At 42.9% G+C, this 22,664-nt stretch overlaps 1 protein-coding gene and 1 long non-coding RNA gene across 4 annotated transcripts in view; one reads left to right on the forward strand and one right to left on the reverse strand.

Annotated features, from left to right (window-relative positions):
* The window catches only part of NEURL1 (neuralized E3 ubiquitin protein ligase 1), a 395,339-nt gene that overhangs the window by 290,758 nt on the left and 81,917 nt on the right, over positions 1-22,664 (forward strand). The window lies entirely within an intron of this gene.
* On the reverse strand, positions 18,231-18,805 carry LOC142313325 (uncharacterized). Its single transcript, XR_012754417.1, has 3 exons — positions 18,672-18,805; positions 18,536-18,586; positions 18,231-18,455 (listed from the first exon to the last, which is right to left on the reverse strand). It is a non-coding gene; the product is annotated as an uncharacterized LOC142313325 (long non-coding RNA).

Genomic DNA, 22,664 nt, shown 5'->3' on the forward strand with positions numbered 1-22,664 from the left:
CGTGATCGCTGAGATCCGGTGATGTCACGACAACTTCCAGTTGACCTGACATCACCTAGGCCGGCCCCAGTCTCCGCGAGTGACTGGGCTTTGGGCGGCGTTTCCCCGTTCGTCACAACCTAGTATCTCGCACTCTTCACTGCAGAGCTCCACAAGGAGGAGCGACGCTGGGTTGTAATGAGCGAAGAAATGCCGCCCACAGCCTAGTCACTCAGGGAGAATGGGGACGGCCTTGGTGATGTTGGGTCAACTGGAATTTCACGTGACATCCCCAGATCTCTGAGGTCAAAGATCCCGGGGGCCACGCCATGGGGATGAGTGGACCACAGTAGCGCCGCTCACCGGCACTATTGCCAACACAAGGTATTTGAGAGAAGCCTTGTTTCTGAACGTTATATCTAACGTGAACCACTCTTTTAATGTACAGGCATCCCTTTAAAGGAAAATGACAGCTGAAACATGTTGCCTGATCTATGGGCAGCTTGAATCAGACACTGAATAACTATGAAAAGCTGTAGTGTTTCAAAGACAAACATAGTTTAATAGATATTCCCTACCTGATGCCCTGGAGTGACAGTTATCTCCCTGCGCGCATGTATAAATGGATGTCAGAAATAGAAGGGTTAAATATACGCGCAGCCGATGAACAAGATCACAGGATGTGAAGAGGACAAGCCAGGTAAGTATAATTCAAGTAGTTTGTGTCTACGCGTTTCGAAGTTTAAAACTTCTCTTCAGGACAGAAACTACTGTATTGATATACAGTAGTAATTTTTGTCCTGAAGAAGAAGTTTTAATGTTCAAAACGCGTAGACACAATAAATTACTTGGATTATACTTACCTGGCTTGTCCTCTTCACATCTTGTGATCTTATTCATTAGTAGCATGGCTATTTAACCCTTATTTTCCTGACATCTATTTCTGCTAATCGAGGGGCCGCAGCAGCTGAACCTTTCAGCAATATCCCTAGGTTGTGGGTTCACAATGGCCACCAGGTGAGCACTCAGTGATTTCAGCAATTTTTCTTTCTTCCCAGATAAGACCCTATCTGCGCTTGTCTTTTTTTAGTGCATGCATGTATAGGTGGAGACCTGTCACTCCAGTAAAGTGGATGGGGAGAAACCGCCAGGGACCCCCCTGTCCGACTAGTCTTTCATGCATCTCTTTCTGCAGCGATCTGAAGAGCACATGTGCGCTTTAGATCGCTGCAGAAATGTCCGTAGTGAAGCCGATTCCATGTGCTCTGCCTGCAGCTCCTGCCATAGACAGAGCAGGAGCTGCCGGCAAAGCGCAGGAAAGAAGTGACATGTCACTTCTTTTTGCGCAGCGCTTCGGCAGTAGCCGAAGCGCTGCGCTCTTAGACGCCACGTGCGCACGGCCCCTGCACAATCTCCATAGACTGTGCAGGGGCCGCAGGACGCATGCAGTTACGCTGCGCTACAAAGCGCAGCGTAACTGCATGTTTTTACGCAACGTGCGCACATAGCCTTAAACCATGTGTCTTTCTGAAACATCGCTCCATTTGAGAGTCAAACATACCTGGCTGCAATCATACAGCTAGTGTCTGATACATATTGCCCATGGGTGAAAGTTCAGTCCAAGAAGAGAAAGAAGTAGATTTCTCAGATAATATATATAACAAAGTTGATTCTTTCCACATGTAATATAAATTTCTGAAATAAAAATGTAAAGTCTGGTTATTCTTCAACTATATAGCCACATTCATCTACCAAAGGCTTGTGCCACTAATTAAATTGACACTCTTTTTAGCCTGTTTAGTAACGTTTCTGCGGTCCTGGTCTGTACACTTTCTGCAGTTGTAGAGTAACTTGTCTGTCTGTCTATCTATCTGTCTGTCTGTCTGTCTGTCTCTCCAACCTTTTCACTGGAAGACCAATACACAGCAATGAAGGGGAGTGACAGAGCAGCAAAGCCGCTGAGCTTGTGCATCCACCACTGTACCATTCATGGTGCACTTCTACCGATGAAGAAGGTAAAGTGTATGCAAAACCACACACTATTGCAAATACACTTTATATGATACTAGCTGTAGTACCCGGGCGTTGCCTGGGATAGTAACTGTCTCTCTGTCTCTCTCCCAGTCTCTGTCTGTGTGTCGCTGTCTGTCTGTCTCTCTGTCTGTCTCTTTCCTTGTCTGTCTGTTTATATCTCTCTGTCTGTATTTGTATCAGTCTATCTGTCTCCATCTCTGTGTCTGTCTGTCTCTCTCTCTATCTCTGTGTCTTTATGTTAGTGTCTGTCTGTCTCTCTCTTTCCCTGTCTGTCTTTGTCTGTCTCTTTCCCTTCTGTCTCTTTCCCGGTCTGTCTCTTTGCCCGGCTGTCTCTTTGCCCGGCTGTCTCTTTGCCCGGCTGTCTCTTTGCCCGGCTGTCTCTTTCCAGGGCTGTCTCTTTCCAGTGCTGTCTCTTTCCAGGGCTGTCTCTTTGCTCATCTGTCTGTGTCTCTGTCTGTCTTTTTCTGTCTCTCTCTATCAGTCTCCCCACGGACATCTTATTACCTCACACATAAGCTTCTTATACTAACAGTTTATTTTGTTCCTATAGCAACTACTGACAGTTGCTATTAATAGCCTGTACCTCCCACCTCCATTCAGTTTAATAGAGGCAGGATTTTGGAGAGTAACTGTAAAGCGCGGGGTTAAATTTTCCAATCCAAACATAGTCTATGACGTTCCCTGGGTCACATGAGGCGTCTGTGCAAAATTTCGTGATTGTAAATGCGACAGTGCGGATTCCTTTAGTGGACATACATACATACACACATACATACACCGAGTTTTTTATATTAGATGTGATGTTGAGTTTTAAATAATCATTTTCATGGGATAACCCCTTTAGATTGTACTTTACCCTATGACCCATGTGTATGGAAGACACCTGCTGCTTAGAGCTCGCTCTTGTCTAAAGTATCTCACACGGACCCTGTTTATTAGATCCGTTGATTCGCCTGTGGCACTTTCTTCTCGGTTCTCCAGTAAAGTGTGTTATCTTCCGTGAGAGAGCGCAGTCAGAGATTCAGCGCTGCGAGCACAATATCCAACACATTAATTTTACGCTTCTCAGAGCTAGAATGAGTCATGAGGTCCGTCCAGCAGCTCTTCTCTGTCCATGGTCAGGATTTTGTAATTTCTCCGAATCGGTCACACAGCTCCAGGGGCTCTACAGTACCATGACCACAACATCAGCATTGGCCAGAACCCACCGGTGACATCACTGGAGATATTTTACAATAAATGACTTCCCTTCTTTGTTCTTGGCCACTAACATTATCTTTCATGAAGTTATTAGGAACATGTGATGTTTTACATGAAATATGCATTGATAAACAAGTCAAGGAATGTCAACAGAAGGAACATAGAGAAAGAAGGAAACGCTGAAGACAGGAAACACAAATAGGTCCTGATACTTCCATCACTGTTTGTACAACATACATCAGTATATTTGTTTTATAATGTGGTTTGTGTTAGTTACTGCTGTGCAGTCATATCTGATACTGTATATGATGTACACACAAGGCGTGTAATGGGAGTGTAGTCCTAGTGACCAGTCAGAATACAGATTACGTAGGAGCCATTCATCCCTAGATATCCTCCGCTCAACATGTACGATTCAACCCTGACTGCGCTTCTGTTTTTTTTTTTTGTATTGTTAATTAACTAAATTGTCTCCAATATATTTTGATGCTGTTTAGTTTTACATGATCAAATATCCCATGACCTGTCATTTGGATAAACTATTGTAAGCGAAATACACTCCTTTTTTGCCATTGGAACTGCAAATTAATAAGATCTGTTTTACAAGCGCTTGGGAATCAATACAGCCCGCACCATCTGTGGTGTACTGAAAGTTTCTGTCTTTATTACATAATATGACCAGTTTATATAGTATCCCAAACAAAGAAATAACTATGCCCCAATAAGAGCTGCAGGGGTGTGTGTAGAAATGTGAAACTTCCCTGCCCATCTGTGTTAGCTGAGCTCTATGATATTATTCAGTTATAAGACAAGATGGTTTCTATAAGAACAAAAATGGCTTGTATTCTCTCACTATCAATATCAGAATGGTGGAAGTCAAATTCTAGGCCAGGGTCGCACTGAGTTACATTGGTGTACAGCATCTGATATGAGAGAATCGGATGGATTATGCTAATTAGAGATGAGCGGACGTTTGGAAGTTCTGTTAGCGGGTTCAGCCAGACCTTCGATAAAGTTCAGTTTGGGACCCGGACTTGACCTGAACCCCAATAGATGTCACTAATTGGGCAATTCGGGTATCCGCGCACATGCAGCCTGCCATAAACCGATCACTTCTGAAGGTGGGTGGGCGAGGGTTTTCCATTTTTTGGGAGGTGCGGGGGAGGGGGTGCACACTACATCCGATCATGCTGTTTTTCCCCCCAGTGAGAGCTGTTCAAACATTGCAAGTGGCTCGCACTGAGCGTACCTGAGCACAGTGATGATCGAGCTAGTGGCTTTCATACATAAAGCATCCAAACTCCAAACCTGAACTCCGTTTTTCATTTTTAAGGTCCGTATTTGGTACGAACACCGAAAGTTGGGTTCACTCACCTCTAATGCTAATGACACTTGGCTCAGACTTTGCTGCGAGTATGATCCGAGTGTCATTCACTGTGATCCGATTCTCTCGCATGGGGAAATCGGATCACAGGTGCGGAGAAGGCGGAAAGATTAGTTTCTACATCTTCTCCATTGCTTGTCTTTGCATCTATCGGACATCTGAGTGTAGTCCGATGTTTCACTCGCACCCATAAATTTGTATGGCTTTGTGTGAGCTGAGATATGCTGCAAGTCACAACGTACAGTGGGTTTTTTCCTGAGTGCATTTAGAGCTGAGGAAAAACGCTCAGATTTCATCTGTAACATTGGTCTGAGCTCAATGCGAGATTTTCTTTCAATGCACTTGCCCAATTTAAACGCTCAAGTGAGCTAGGCCTTAAAGTGCACCAATCACTAGGATTTTCCTATATAAACTAAAGCCAGTGCTATACTGGCGCTATCAGGCTGATTCTATACATACTTTTAATTGTGAGATCGGATGTGTAGTTTTTGAAATATAGGCAAGTAAAATTACCGAAATGTACAGGTTTTTGTTTGGCAGCAGCTGCCGAATAGCTAATATCTGGGTCGGGTTTTGCGCTCTATTCCCTCCCCCCAACTGCTGTCTGGCCTTTGTAGATGATAGAAATGCAGCCCTACAGTCTAACACGCCCCTATCACATGACAGAAGTGACTCATACCTGGAAGGAGCCCATACAGTCTAGCATCTACAGAGGTCAGGCAGCAGACAGGGGCGAGAATAAATAGCAAAACACAACCCACATATTAGCTGTTCGGCAGCTGCTGACAATCAAAAAGCTGTACATTTCTGTAACTTTACTTGCTTATATTTCAAACACTATACATCCAATTTGACAACTAAAGGTATATATAGAATCCATATGATAGCGCCAGTATAGCACTGGCTTTAGTTTATATAGGAAAATCCTGGTGGTTGGAGCACTTTAAGTGAAGGAGACACGGTCCTTGCGTAAGCCTTGTAGCCACTTTACTGTTACACTGCTCTGTTTAGCTGCACGCTGCTTACTTAGTTGTGACATTGCAGGATACTGCCGGGTTAGCCCACTGATGTGCATGTGAAGGCAGGTAAACTGAAGCAGCTGCTACACATACAATGCTCTAACCCCTACAAACTGCGGGGTGCAGAGAGTTGGATTCCCACCAGTATGATATTCATTGCCTAAACCTTTATTCTTAAAGGCATTTTCCAGGAAAAAGATTTTTTTAGCCTCTGAGCTTATAAAATAGTAAAAAGAGTAGTTACTCACCCTCCCGGGGTCCAGCGCCGCCTCTCCGCTGCTGCTCTCTGTTTGTTGATCGGCTGCAGCATTAACATCATGTTTACAACCCTTTATAACCACTACTGACAATCACTGGGCTCAGCAGTTTGTGCTAATCTTCATCAGTGATAAGCAGCAGCAGTCACCTGCATTGTTGTCGTGACATTACCACTGCAGCTAATCAGAAAGTCTGAGAGACAGCACTGGACCCGGGGCGGGTGAGTAACTGCTCATATTTTCTATATAAACCTAGCAAAATCCGGCTTAAATAACTTATTCCTGGAAAAGCCTTTTAAGTGAACCTGTCAGGTCCAATATGCACCCGAACCATGAGCAGATCTGGGTGTATATTTCTAATCCCTGCCTAACCGTCCCTGTATACACTAGCATAGATAAAGAGATCTGTAGAAAAAGTATTTCTAAAGATCCTTTATGATATGCTAATGAGCTTAGGGACTAGTCACAAGGACGTTAGTTCCTGCGCACATTCCACCCTTATAGCATGTTAGCACGCCCACAGGGCACTTCCGGTGCACCTGGCTTCACTGGCTTCATACTGCGTATGACCGGAAGTGATGGGACTTCTGATTAGCAGTGACACCGAACACAGGTACGCGCGGCACCACTGGTGATGGTGCATTGAATAGCATGTTAGCACGCCCCTGTGGGTATGCTAACATGCTAAGAGGGCGGAATGAGTGCAGGAACTAACACCCTTGCGACTAGTCCCTGGGCTCATTAGCATATCATAAAGGATATTTAGAAACACTTTTTCTAAAGATCTCTATCTATGCTACTAGATCCTGGGACATTTCAGTGATTAGAAATATGCACTCAGAACTGCTCGTGGTTCTGGGTGCACATTGTATCTGACAGGTTCCCTTTAAACACGTTTTAAGATATTTTATTTTACGCTTCTAATATTTTAAAAGGGACGTAAAAGTTCTCCTATTATTAAATACTTGTACTTCCCATAAAATTACCATTCTGAAGTAACTTTTCCAAGAACTCTTTGTTATGATGGACGTTTCTCCTTTTGTATTCCTTCCTGGAAATGTACAAATAAATTTACAGTGAAGACCATGTCACAATGTGAAGAAACATGTGCCATTGACAATGGGAACTTTATGGGGCTGTGACCCCGTTACGTGCTTATCGGCGTGTAAAATGTTTTGTATTAGATGAATTCATTAAATTGATGGTGGTCCGTTCCATCCAATATAATAGCTGGTTATTGTATTAAGAATATTCTTATTTAATCAGGAAGGTCAGGACATTTTCTTTCCTTACGCTTTGCTTTGTTATGGAAATATGGCATTGTGATCATAACTTAATTTATATGAGGAAAACACATTGATAGGGAAAGACCTTGATTTAATTCTCTACTACATTAGTTTTCTATTCTTACTAAACCGGAATTTCCATTTTATATATTTAATGAATAGTCAGTCAGACACGGTCATACAGGCTGGGGGTGCGTCTAACTGCAACCAATCAGAGACGCCAGGACGGCCGGTGGGCGGGGGAAGGAGTGCATATGGATGAGCAATAATGAGCGGCCCTGAAAGTAGAGTGAGCAGCCCGGTAGCCTCTTCGGAGACTCGATAAGTACAGTGCACCTGCTTTATACTTATTTTCTTTATTTTTCCTTCATTTTTTTTATTACCCGAGTTACCGGATCTGGATCATTACCCTGAGTTCCCTGAGCACTCTGGGCGTGGAACTTGGGTACTTTTGAAACCGCCCGGATCCAAACTTTTACAGTCCGGGTCCGCCTATCACTATTATTTTTTATATATTGTCAGGACATGCTATTAATGTCGGATAGTTGCAGATCCAACCTATGGTAAGCACAGAGGGCCATTATTTATTAAATATCATCAGGATATGCTATTAACGTCTGGTAGATGCAGGTCCAACCTATGGCAAGTACAGAGAGCCATTAACGCCCTGTTCCGTCATCAAGATGGAGAGGGAATCTGTCAGCAGGGTTTTGCTATGTAATCTGACAGCAGCATGATGTAGGGGCTGATTGTCTGATTCAAGCAATGTGTCACTTACTTGACTGCTTGGTGTAGTTTTGATAAAATCCCTGTTTTCTCTGCTGTAGATGTAGTAGTGATTAGATGTTGAGTTGTGTATTACCCCACCCACAGCCTTGATTGGCCTGTGTGTGCATGTCAGCAACCTGCCAATCAGTGGTGGGGGGGCAGAGTTACACAGAATAGTTAGACTATCTGGTATGTAACACCTAGTCCTGCATTGATGATAATCTGCTGATAAAACATTGATTGTATTGAAACTGCAGCAAACTGCTGAACAATTGACACATTTTTGGAATCAGTTTCTCTGCCCCTACATCATGCTGTTCTCAGATTAACTAGCAAAAACCTGCTGACAGATTTCCTTTAATTGGAGAGGTAGCTGCTTGAAAATGGAATGGAGAGATCAATCTCTTCATTCTTTATTTGCCTGGATTGAGATCTTGCTCATCATTTTACAAATCCTAAAATACGACTTACATTTCTATATGGTTCTATGGCCTTTGTGATTAAACTTGACTAAATATCAGAGGTCGTGGCTTGTCACACGTCTGTTGTTATAAATGGCAGAATGTTTGGCTATAGAAGGCAGACGAGGAGATGAGAGAAGTGTGTAGGAAATATTTACATAGTGAGGAGCGTGCGGATGGGGAAGCCTGGACAGAACATATTCGGAGGAAGAGAGGGCATCTTCCTGTCATTCTTTAAGTACAGCACAGGAGATTCATTTTGCATTTTTTTTCTGTTCTCTCTATGATTTGCCTTTTTAATGGTGCGGAGAGAGCTGTATTGTTGGGTTTCCTCTCTTCTAACATAAATAATGGAAAACAAGGATTACCCACAATAAATATAAGGCCGCTGTCCCACTTGCGATTGCCTCGCGTGTATCTCACGCTGCATCACCCATCACGGACTCACACTCTGCTCACAGGAGTGGGTTGGTTGCATGTGTGCCTCCCCCGCATCAGCAGCCGGGCTGCTCAGATCCGGTGGCTTGAGGGGTCTCCGGTCCCGAGGGTCGTGCGGCCACTCAAATAAAGGGGTTATTTACAGGGGATTGTGTATTTACAGTTCATGACGCCACCCATGGTGTGTGGTAAGGTGGAGTACCACTGTTGCAGCTTGGAGTACCTGGGGGCGATGGAGTGGGTAGCTAGGTGTTCTAACCCCTCTACGGGTAGGGGGGATGTCCGGGGACTCGGTGATGGTGTTAGCTCCGTTCTCGTTGGGTAAATTGTCAGGTTGCCTGAAGCTACTCCCTGACCTAGGGTCCATGTACCCCATCGTGCCCTGGTCCCAGCCCGGTGATGGTACAATGCCGCCGGCTGTCCTCCTTGACAGTTCCGTGCCCCTTGTCACGATCCCCTGCGACCGGGGGTCCAGCTCCTACTAGGCCAAGACCACCGTCTGCCACCTAGTTACTTCCATGGAGCCCAGCTCCTGACCTCCTCTCTCCTGTACTTCCAACACTTCACTCTCCCTTTCTCTGACTGACTCCTGACCTCTCCTTAACCAACCCCCCCACATGGGCGACCCTAATCCAATCAGGCCGTCAACTAGTGTGTCTGGTGGGTGTGGTGCAGAGTGTTCCAAGGATTTTGATTAGCTGATGATGGCAACACCATAGTTGGGGACCTGTAACCAAAGAGGAGGTGGCTATAGCACAGGAGGGCCAATTGCACAATACCCTGTGATGACCTGATAGGCCAGGGCGTCACACACGCATCTCTATGCAGCCGACCCACTCCTGTGAGCAGCGTGTGTGTCCGTGCCGAGAGATGCACCACGAAACTCGCGCAAGATACACGCGAGGCAAGCGCAAGTCGGACACCAGCCATAAATAGATCATTGCAGACCCTGCCTTGTATCATTGCTCAGTGTCTCAGTATATATAAACACATCCTACATTTTCTGCTGTATGGCTGATTCGGTCCGTTACCATACAAATAAAAAACAATGGTGGCCAGTCTTCAGTATCACTAGCTCTTCTTTGTGTAACTAATCTGATCTGTCTAAGAGAAGAAGGTCACGCGCGACCATGATGAGACTGTCCCTTTAAAGGGGTTTTCCCCACAGAGTTCATTTCAATAGATCTTGGAATAATAATAAAGTTCCACAATTGTATGTGTTTAACAAAAATGTTCCTGTTCTGAGATAATTTTATATATGTGTCCTTGCTATGTACTGTGTAATGGCCGTGTCTGACCGTACAGGGACATGGTCTGATCATACCACATGTCCTGGGCCGGGGAGGACACAAAAGACAGTATAAAGACATTACTGCACAGGATCGAAAATAATACTTTCTATAAGATAAAAGAGGCAGGGAAATGTTTTACCTCACACAAAAAATCAGCTACAATCCCATTCTGTAATATCTAAATACTTTTTTTACGTCCTCCCCAGTCCAGGAGATGTGGTGTGATCAGACCATGTCCCTGTACGGTCAGATACGGCCATTACACAATATACTGTATAGCATGGACACATATGTAAGATTATCTCAGCATAGGGACATTTTTTTTTTATCACTTCCAATTGTGGAACTTGTTGTTATTCCAAGATTTATTGACTAAAATCAGCTTTACGTTTAACCTTGTTAGTGGGGAAAAAAACCTTTAATCTCTGTAAATACTATAAAAATGAATTAGTAATTGTAGTTTACTCTGATAGTAATAACATGTTACAGTGTTCCATAAAGTTATTTGTGTGAAGTTAAATCCAACAGAAAAGTGGATGAGATTTTCCTAATCTCATTGACACACTAGGTGGAAAATCAATGTGAAAATTCATTTTCGTGGTTAACGACACCTTTGACATGGAAAAATATACATATAGAGAGATCACAAGAAAGCGATGAAGCGGTGGCACTCACCGGTGGGGAGAAGTCTTTTATTCCTTCACATAGTATGAACAAGCAGTTGGGTAGGGGCGAGTCCCATAAGGATGACGGCCGTTTCACGCCTGGCAAACTGCACTTCTACAGGACCTGTAGAAGTGTTGAATCTCACTAAACAGCCACCGTCCGTACGTGACTCACACCTACGCAACGCTTGTTTGCACAATGTGAAGCAATAACAGACTTTTCACCTCCGTTTAGTTTCACTGCTTCATTGCTTTCTTCTGGACTTTCTGCTTGCATACTTCAGGTTCGGCAACATTGGAGAGTCATAGAATCATAGAATGGTACAGTTGTATGGGACCTCAAGGGCCATCGGGTCCAACCCCCTGTGAGTGTAGACCTTCCTAAATCATCCCAGCAATATGTTTATCCAGTTTCCGCTTGAAAATTTCCATTGATGGAGAGCTCACCACCTCCTGTGGTAGCCTGTTCCACTCCCTGACTGCCCTCACTACTTCCCGCGGTAGCCTGTTGCACTCCCTGACTGCCCTCACTACCTCTCGTGGTCACCTGTTGCATTCCCTGACTGCCCTCACTGTCAGAAAGTTTTTCCTAATGTCTAATCTGAATCTACTTCCTTTAAGTTTCATCCCATTGCTTCTTGTACTTCCTTGTGCTCATGAGAATAGGGTAGTTCCCACTGCACTGTGACAACCTTTCTGATATTTGTAGACCGCTATTAAGCCTCCTCTCAGCCATCTTTTTTTCAAACTAAAGATCCCTAGTTCTTTTAGCCGTTCTTCATATGACATGGTTTGCAGACCTTCTACCATCTTGGTTGCTCTTCTCTGGACTTGCTCCAATATATCGATGTCTTTCTTGAATTGGGGTGCCCAGAACTATACACAGTATTCCAGGTGGTGTCTGACCAGGGCAGGGTATAGGGGAATAATGACCTCTCTTGATCTAGATTCAAAGCTTTCTTCACCGTGTCTTCACTGCTCTCTCTTGTCAGCTCAGTGTTCATTCAACAGTGCTCGTCGCCTTTGCATCTGAAAAATATACATATATTAGCAGTTACACTTTTATTGATAACATTTTTAGTTTGCAATCTTCATTCCTTCATTCATGTTTAGCCCCCTGGATATCGAGTTTGCAACTTGTTTCAATGTTCAGAGTTTTTTTTACCTTGTCTGAGTGTGTTTCCCAGTAATATAGGCTGGATGTTGTCTGTGTATATCCAGAGGGTTTCTGTCGTACCTTGCTCCAATGCATCATCTATTTCCTGTCCACATGCTTTCCTCCTTGTCTTTAGCCTGTTTTTCATGTCCTCTCCCCTCTTCACTGCACATCTGTGTACAGCTCCTACCTCCCTGCTATCTCTAATGCGGGCGTCACACGAGGCGATCTATCATGCGATAGATCGTCGGGGTCACGGTTTTCGTGACGCACATCCGGCTTCGTTGGCGACGTCGTCCCGTGTGATACCTACGAGCGATCGCAAATCGGTGAGAAATCGGGTATCGTGTACTCCTCGTTTATTTTTAAAAAATCGTTTATTTTACTTTTCGCAGGTTGTTCATCGTACCCGGGGTAGCACACATCGCACTGTGTGACACCCCGGGAATGATGAACACAGCCTATCTGCGTCCCGCGGCTCCCGCCGGCTATGCGGAAGGAAGGAGGTGGGCGGGATGTTTACGTCCCACTCATCTCCGCCCCTCCGCTTCTATTGGCCGGCCTCTGTGTGAAGTTGCTGTGACGCCGAACGTCCCACCCCCTTCAGGAAAAGGATGTTCGCCGCCCACAGCGATGACGCTCAGCAGGTCAGTGCGTGTGACGGGGGTTAAACGACTTTGTGTGACACGGGCAGCAATTTACCCGTGACGCACAAACGATGGGGGCGGGTACGATCGCTCGTGCGATTGCACAATAGATCGTACCGTGTGACGCCCGCATAACACTGAGAGAAGGGGGAGTGGCAGAGAGATTTTCATTTTTGAAATGCTTAGGGTCAGAGTGTAGTCCTTGACAAACCCTCAGCAAAAATGATACAACCATATAGTGTTTTTATATGAACAGGTTTTAGATCACCCTATAACAAAATGAGGTGTTTTAACAGACCTTGTATCTAACCTCATGTTAGATGGAACTGGGATGTCATGCTGGTGCTCTATCAAAATCTTTTAACCTACAAAAGACTCTGCTTTCCCTCTCTGGATACATATGGCTCAATAACTCTTCCATCTGGAGGAAATATGTGAGCACAACGTGCCGTCTAACAACTTATTCTACTCACAGTGGGAGCGCTATTGCCGGGTGCGCAGTCAATTTAGAGTGATTTAGAGGTTTAACGCTATGCCCACTTTATATCTGGAACATTATCATCGCAGGCAGTTCTTGCCATGTACCTTGCGTGCTACACGGTTAATAGGATTTGGAAAAAAAATGCTGATCATCTGTATGTGGAATATGGAAGGCTTGACGTCATGCGATAGCCCATTGTTAGTAACAAGAAACATATCCTGAGAATACGTAAATGTGTAAAACATTTCACTGTGCTAATCACTTTTATTAATTTTATCCTAAAATTCAATAATAATTACATATTACTTAGGTTGAAAAAAGCCCTCGGTCCATCTTGCTCAACCTTCCTCCACCAATTATATATTTTGTCACTAAATCAGTTATAACTAACAATGTTGTGTACTGAGGAAATCATCCAGCCCTTTTATAAAAGCTGTTATAGTATCTGCCATTACAACCTCTTATGGTCGGCATTCCACAGTCTGACTACTCTAACTGTAAAGAACCCTTTCCTATTTAATAATTACATAGGTAATCTAAAAGTCATTAATAGATAATATAAAAGTCTAAAGGTCCAGTCACACATAACGAGATCGTGAACGAGATCGCTACTACGTCACACTTTCTGGATCGTTTATGAGTCGTTGTTGAAATCGCATGTTGGGTGTCACACATAACGAGTTTATGAACGAGCATGCGTCCCGTATAACGATCTTTGAAATCGCTGGGACCCTGTCACACAGCTACTATGTTAACGATTCCAATCCCATTAGGGGCGTAGTAAAATGCAGTGAGTCACGTAGGCGTGCATTTGTGTCGCCTTTTCCGCTTTCATTGGCGGCCAATACTGCGTTCTGATTGGGCGGCCGGGCGGGCGTCGCCTTTTCCACCCCCTCCGCTCTGATTGATAAGGACCCTGTCACACAGCTACTATGTTAACGATTCCAATCCCATTATGCAGTGAGTCACGTAGGCGTGCATTTGCGTCGCCTTTTCCATACCCTCCTCCGCTTTCTTTGGCGGCCAATACTGCGTTCTGATTGGGCGGCCGGGCGGGCGTCGCCTTTTCCACCCCCTCCGCTCTGATTGATAAGGACCCTGTCACACAGCTACTATGTTAACGATTCCAATCCCATTATGCAGTGAGTCACATTTGCGTCGCCTTTTCCATACCCCCCTCCGCTTTCATTGGCGGCCAATACTGCGTTCTGATTGGGCATGCAGGGGGCGTATCTAGCGGTTAAATTTTGGATCGCGTCCACCCTTTGTCACTTCTTTTGCGCTTTGCTTTGAGATAGAACCTGCGTCTCCACCCTGATTCCTTCGTCCATTGTACCCGGTCGCTTTGTTGGTGTGTTTTTCGGATCGAAGCCGCAGTTGCACCTGGAGTATCCTTGCAGTGCTGTCGAGTGTCGGTGAGATCGTATTTGCGATTCCGCTTGGATTCTACATTGATATACACTTCTTTGAAAAGGTAGGTCTTTTTTCTTGTTGGGGGGGTGGGCTTTTTTTTGAATAATGTTCTTGCTGTTAAGATATATGTTAATATTTATTATGTGAGTTGATTGCTGTTAGATATATGTTAATAGTTATTATGTGAGTTAAAGTTGCTGGCTTTTATCTGTGCGTGTATAATGCCTTTTAAAGAGGGGTCTCTCCATAGTGCTGTTTGTAATGTGTCCTATCCTAGCATTGCTGGCTCTTTTGTCTCTCATTAAATAAAATATAGAAATGTGGCACTCCTTCTATAGTCGCTGGTGCTTGGATAGGGTCCCACCCCAGATCAAAAAATGAAAAAAATCCAGCACTCAAAGCATTTAACTGAAATTGTTTTATATTTTATTCATGGATCTCTGTAATTATTAAAGACGTTTCCGTCATCCGACCTTCATCAGTTTACGCATAAAAGGTTCTGTAGAAATATATGAAAAAGCTGGACCAGAGGAAAAAGCTGCCCGTCCCGGTCTGCAGTCAATGTCACATACTGTCTACAGAACCTTTTCTGTGTAAACTGATGAAGGTCGGATGACCGAAACGTCTTTAATAATTACACAGATCCATGAATAAAATATAAAACAATTTCAGTTGAATGCTTTGAGTGCTGGATTTTTTTCATCTTTTGTCTCTCAGCTACAGCCGCCATTTTGTGTTTCTGCCACACATAGGGGCGGCCATTTTAGTCTCTGCCACACCATAACCAAAAATTGTGATCGGTTTATTGCAACTTCTTTTATGTTTACATATAAATTTTTCATTCTTTATTTCAGATGGCTTATTATAACAAAGAAGACTTTGTGCGTGAGCTGTTGGATTTGTATCAATCACTGCCCTGCTTGTGGAGAATCAAATCCACAGAATATTCAGACAGAATAAAAAAACAAGCCGCCTATGCCCAACTGGTGGATCTTTTTAAAAAACACAGTGGAGGCGAGGCGGTGGATGTCAAAGTAGTAAAAAAGAAGATCCAAGGCTTGAGGACTGTATATAAGAAAGAAGCAAATAAGGTGGACAAATCAAAAAAGTCAGGGGCCGGCACTGACCAGGTATATGTTTCTCCCTTGTGGTATTTCAATCTCCTGGAATTCACAAGGGACCAGGAGCTACCACGAATGATGGAAAGCTCCTACCAAAGAAACGTAGACCTGGAAGCAGACATTGAAAACGATGACATCCCGATCGATGACAACACCTCCGCTGTTGTAGATGTAAGTACCTTATTTGCTTCACGTTACATAGTATTCAAACTTTTTATGTACATGCCATTGAGGAACACAAAATAGTAACTTATTGTTGCCATGATTTATTGTGCAGTTTGGAAATGTTATCCCTTCCAGTTCAGATAAGTACACTCCAATACAATTTTGTCACACTTTAATTAAATTTACTAACTATTAACCCTTTCACGACCGGCCGATTTTTCGCTTTCCGTTTTTTTTTTTCGCCATTCTTTTTCTGAGAGACGTAACTTTTTTATTTTTCAGTCAATATGGTCATGTGAGGGCTCATTTTTTGCGGAACGAGCTGTACTTTTAAATGAAACCATCAGTTTTACCATATTGTGTACTAGAAAATGGCAAAAAAATTCCAAATGCTGAAAAATAGCAAAAAAAGTGCGATAGCACTATGGTTTTTGAGATATTTTATTCACTGTGTTCACTATATGGTAAAACTGATGTGTGGGTGTGATGCCTCAGGTCAGTGCGAGTTCGTAGACACCAAACATGTATAGGTTTACTTTTATATAAGGGGTTAAAAAAAAATCGGAAGTTTGTCCGAAAAAAGTGGCGCACGTTTTACGCCATATTCCGTGACCCGTAGCGTTCTCATTTTTCGGGATCTTAGGCTCAATGACGGCTTATTTTTTGCGTCTCGAGCTGACGTTTTTAACGGTACCATTTTTGCGCAGATGCTACGTTTTGATCGCCTCTTATTGCATTTTGCGCAAAAGTTGTGGCGCCAAAAAAACGTCGTTTTGGCGTTTGGAATTTTTTTGCCGCTACGCCGTTTACTGATCAGATTAATTGATTTTATATTTTGATAGATCGGGCGTTTCTGAACGCGGCGATACCAAATGTGTGTATATTTTTTATTTTTTTAACCCTTTAATTTTCAATGGGGCGAATGGGGGGTGATTTGAACTTTTAGGTTTTTTTGTTTTTTTTTAATTTTTTAAAACTTATTTTTTAACTTTTTTTTTTTATTTTACTAGTCCCCCTAGGGGGCTATTGCGATCAACATTCCGATCGCTCTGCAGTATCTGCTGATCACAGCCACAAGGCTGTAAACAGCAGATACGCTGTCTTTCTCTTTTGCTGTGCCCCGGGCACAGCGAAAGTGAAACTAAGTCAGGTGTAGTACAGGAGTCATCACATGACCCTGTGCTACCATGACAACTATCGGGAGTCACGTGATCGCGTCACGTGACTTCCGGTTTCGGGTGGTAAGTAAATGCTTACCGCAATCGCGCTTATAATGGCGCTGTCATGTATTGACAGCGCCATATAAGGGGTTAATCGGCACGAGCAGATAACGATTCTGCTCGTGCCTAGCAGGCACACATCTCAGCTGTGAAAATCAGCTGAGATGTGTGCCGATCGCGGCATGCTGCCGCCGGAGGACCGCGGGCAGTAAGATTATGTCATTTAGGACGTAATTTTACTGCCCGCGGTCGTTAAGGGGTTAATGTATGACTTTTAATTAACATTTATTTTTCTGTTCCCGCAGAACCCTCAGACAGATATGGTGAGGCCCCAATTGAATGAGAACCCCACCACATCGAGCGAGCCTATTGTGGAGGATAATGAGGCACCTGCACCCTCTGGTGAAATGCGGCGAAGACAGTTACGCAAAAAGAAGGCCAACACCCCTGTGACATCGGCTGAATTTTATTCTTTGGCAACCCAACTGCTATCACAGCCAAAAAGCACCCCAGTCGATAGCTTTGCCGCATTTGCATCGGACAGACTCTGCAAATTGGATTCCACACAGAGGGAGCAAGCCGAAAGACTGATGTTGGAAGTCCTAAGAAAGGCAGGCCGAGGAGAACTGGATGACAATGACACGATATGCAAGAAGAACCAGTCCCATGATTCTAATACATGGATTCCTCGCCAGCCCCTGCAAAGTACACCGAACAGGATGCATCCACCACGCTTGCAGCTTGACCACCCCCCACAGTATCCCCCCCCACAGTATCCCCCCCCACAGTTTCCCCCCCCACATTATCCCAGGTATTCAAATGATTCATTTTTAAGCCAACTGTCATCTCCCACCCGGCCTGAATATGTCCACCAATATGAAGACGGCCACTAAATTTTGTTATTGTTGTTGTTTTGTTATTTGAAATTAATTTCAATTGATTGTTATATTTTCATTGTAATAATAAATTTATGTTGTTTCAATCTTGCTGCCTGCGTTACTTAATTCAGCATATGGTTGTGATGCCCTGGCAAAACACGGTAGTTACAGAGATTGTACCATACTCCACCCTCATTGGCATACCACCACACAACCCACACACTCATGTACAGCAAACAACCAGTAAAGCCTAGTCACCCCCCTCGTGGATAATGGGATTGGTGCATCTATACAGATGCCTACATGTAATATGATGTTTGTGAGTGGTGAGTTTGTGAGTGGTGATAGCTGTTAACTTGCTTTATGCAATGAGACATACCAAACAGCAGATATCAATTTCAAATTTTTTATAACACATGAATATGGATACAATAACAAAAAAAAAAAAACGTTAGTTGCTGCTGCCCTCCCCTTGTCCAGCCACATAACGGGCCAGCAGCGCCGCATGCCGCTCCACTCTGGCCATCAGCCTCCTGTGGGCCGACAAAATCCTTCTTTGGGAGGACATGATTTCGGCCAAAGTGGGTATGCCTATGGAGGGAATGGTAAAATTAATAAATCATAATTTTTATTTCTGCTTATTATTACAAAGTAGGAGATTCATGACTTACGGTTATCCCCCTCGTCCGATACAGACTCACTTATGGAGCCTGGACTAGCATCTATGATAACAAAAAACACTTTATAGTACTCAACAGCTTTTTGTTTTGTACTTTATATGGCGTTAATGTTATATTAAAAAATTACCGGGGGGCGATCCGGCCGGTGGCCCCTGTGGGTGGTACTCCTCCTCCTCCTCCTCCTCCTCCTCTGGTGGCTGTAGATCCACCGGGGGCTCGGGCACATGCTCTCCCTCCTCTGCGGCCCCTTGCTCCTCTGGGGGTTCTTAAGAAAATATAAAGTTTAATGTGGTTGCGTTATGATACATATAGGACTGTGGGGGGTACATTGAAATATATGGCGGACTACGTAGCCTACCTTATACAAGGACTATGGGGGTGAATTTGAACACATTGTGGAATATGTGGTGCAGTATAATATATGGAGAACTCTGGGGTGAATGAAACTTCATGGAGAACTCTAGGAAATTCATTACAGTTCATGGAGGACTATGGGATGCATTCTAATATCTGAAGGGTTATGTGGAACCCTTTATACTATATGGAAGGCTATGTGGGGGCCAATATTGTATTTGGAGAACTAGATATGAGGGGGTACAAAAATCCAAGCAGGAGATGGAATTTTTTTGTGCTGAGGGAAAAAGACCCACTACCCACAGCACCCGGCTTTGCCATGCTCTCTCTGATATGGGAAAAGCTGGGTGGTGAGGGAATGATGTTTTGCCAAGCATGGCGAAGCTGGGTGCCAAGGACAAGAGGTATATCAGAACATATGAAAACTGTGTGCTGATAGAGGGTTGTCAGTTCATGGGAAATATATATATATATATATATATATATATATATATATATATAATAAATATATATACATTAAAATATATATATTTATTATTTAAATATTATCTGTATATATTTATTTTTATAATTATATATATATATAATTAATATATTATATATTTTTATAATTATATATATATATAATTAATATATGATATATTTTTATAATTATATATAGATATATATTATGTATATTTTTTTTTTATTATTATATATATCTAAATATATTTTTCGAATTGTATCTATATATCTATATATATATATATATATATATTTTATATGTTTTATATATATATATATAATCTATCGATCTATAAAATAGATTATATATATATAATTTTAATTAAGTAAAAGGATATATATATCCTAAATATATACATTTAAATCAATATATTTATTACTTATTATATATGTATATTTTCTTATATTTATATTTATATATAATTAATATGAATTATATATATATTTAATTTAAAAATATATGTATAGACTTATATATATATGATATATATATATATTATTTATATATGTATTATATATTTATATATTTATTTTTAGAATAAATATATATATATACATATATATATATAGATAGATAGATAGATAGAGATATATATATATATATATATATATATATATATATATATATATATATATATATATATATATATATATATAAAAATAAATAGATATATATTTAAGAACACCATTATACGTTGCCAAGGCACACTCATCTGCGCCTACCTTGGTTTTGTAACTCTGCTTGTATGGCAGAGATCCGGGCACTGGAGCGGTACCGCAGATCCGCTAATTTTTTTCGGATCTGGGCGCAGGTGCGCTCCAAATGAAATCTCCTCCTCAACCCACGTTGGATCCTGCGCAATACCGCTTTCTTATGGAGAAGTGGATGCTCTTGCGCCTCACGGCAATCATAATCGCGAGCATCCACTTCTCTAATTAGGTACCGGACCTCCGCCTCTCCCCAAGCTGTTGCCCTCCTGCGTGCCGCCATTGTTCGCTGGTGTGTCTACGTAGCAAACGCAGTTGCGTCACCCGCGGTAACGCCTCTTCACATCTGATTCGACCGATAGCGTCACGTGAACGCTAGCTCCAATCAGATTGGGGTGGACGTTGTTGATCCTGCTCCAGCCAATGGCCGCCGTCGGCCATGGCGGGATTGTTGATTTGTGAAATATTACAATGCTATGTTTGAAGGTGAAAGTGCGACGCACTTTTAACAAATCAGAATGATCTTTGCTGCAGAAATGAGATCGCGCCATGACGCAAATGCTGTGTCAAGGGGTCGTGGTATCACACACTGCGAGCGCACATACAATTATAAGAAATCGAAAAAGAGATGTCGTTTGAAGGTTTCGGGGACGCACAAACGTCCCCGTTTAAAAACCCCAAATGAAAATATATAAGGCTTCATATTCATAATTTGGGGCCTCCGGGGGTGATGTAACGGCAGCAATGGTGGTACTGCTCCCCACAGTAGCCCTTAATAGTGAATGAATGACAAACAAATCTTGTGGAAAGTTAAAACAACTGTTTATTAAAGTAATCATTTTGCAAAAATGACATTTTATTATAAATGTGATGAACATAACAATACAAGTAACCATATATTTTAAAATTAGTATAAATGTGATGAACATAATACAAGTAACCATATATTTTTTAAAATTAAGAAGGGAAGTTTCTAAAACCAATCAATACAAGAAAATAAAACTCAGCATAATAAATGTGCTCAATACAAGTTTATCTAATGCTGCCACGTAATTGCACCAGGACCATTAAAATATTGGCAGTACTTTTCTCGACAGGCCTTCGCATCATCGGTATTTCTGCCGGGCGCCAATGGTTGAAGTCCTGCGATTGCGGGATCTTCAGAATGCCATTCGCCAAGCACCACTTCGCCATTTAAGTCATCAGAGTCTACAAAGCCTGTTGGACAGTACGTAATAGCATCTCGCCGTCGAAGAAAGTTGTGAAGGGCGCAACAGGCCAAAACAACTGCGTCTATTGATGGTAGACTCAGGTTAATTGGTGTGTGGAAAACGCGGAAGCGATTTGCCATTATCCCAAAGGCATTTTCCACAACCCTGCGTGCCCTTGATAATCTATAATTGAACCTTTGTCTTTCCGCCGTTAGACTTTTCTGTGGGAATGGTTTCATGAGATTGGGATGAAGTGGGAAGGCTTCATCGCCCACAAATACAAAGTTAAGGTTTGCGGTAGTGTCAGAGTTGGGGGGCAAATGCAGTTCACCATTTTGCAAACGTTCACCAAAGCCTGTGTGTTCTAAAACCCCACCGTCAGAAACCCGGCCATTCATGCCAACATCAACAGCAATAAATTCGTAATTGGCATTCACAAGGGCCATTAGGATGATGCTGAAATAGCCCTTATAGTTATAAAAATAGGAGCCGCTGTTCAGTGGTTGAGTGATCCGCACATGTTTCCCGTCCAAAGCACCACCACAGTTTGGGAACTGCCAAAGGTGTTCAAAATCGGAGGCAATCTTCTGCCATTCCTCCACAGTTTTGGGGAACTCAATGTAGTTACGCAGACTGTGGAAAATTGCTCTACATGTCTCCGGAATAAGAATGCTGAGCAGGGACCTTGAAATTGCAGAAGAAAAATGTAAGTCTTGCAGGGAGCGTCCGGTGGCCAGGAAACGCAGCGTGACTGCCAATCTTTCATCTGCCGGGATGGCAGCACGCATCGCTGTATTCTTGCGCTGAATAATTGGCGTAACTCTTTCGAGTAAAAGGCTAAATGATTCTTCTGACATCCGCAGAAAATTGCGGAAATCCTGAGGATTATTTTCCTGGAGCTCTCTTAGCAGTTGCATGTGGGAGTATTTGTACCTCTTCTGCAGCCACTCTCTGGTCCACATGCGGCGCTTTCGTTTGGAACGCCTCTGTTCCACTTCACGTAGCCGACCGGCCTCAAACATCAATGCAGCACCCAGCACAACACGCTGCATGTCGTTCATGTTGTCCACACTGCAAAAAAACATGTAAAGATGAGAAAAGTTGCTATAAACCAATCACATTTTTTGGGGGGTGTAAAAGAGACACTAAAATGGCCGCCCCCATAGAAGTGCACCACTTCTAACTGTGTCAGAGAAACAAATGGCGGCTGTAACTGTGTCAGAGAAACAAAATGGCGGCTGTAACTGTGTCAGAGAAACAAAATGGCGGCTGTAACTGTGTCAGAGAAACAAAATGGCGGCTGTAACTGTGTCAGAGAAACAAAATGGCGGCTGTAACTGTGT

Source organism: Anomaloglossus baeobatrachus, chromosome 5 (assembly GCF_048569485.1).
Source record: "Anomaloglossus baeobatrachus isolate aAnoBae1 chromosome 5, aAnoBae1.hap1, whole genome shotgun sequence".
In the NCBI taxonomy this organism is placed as follows: domain Eukaryota; kingdom Metazoa; phylum Chordata; class Amphibia; order Anura; family Aromobatidae; genus Anomaloglossus; species Anomaloglossus baeobatrachus.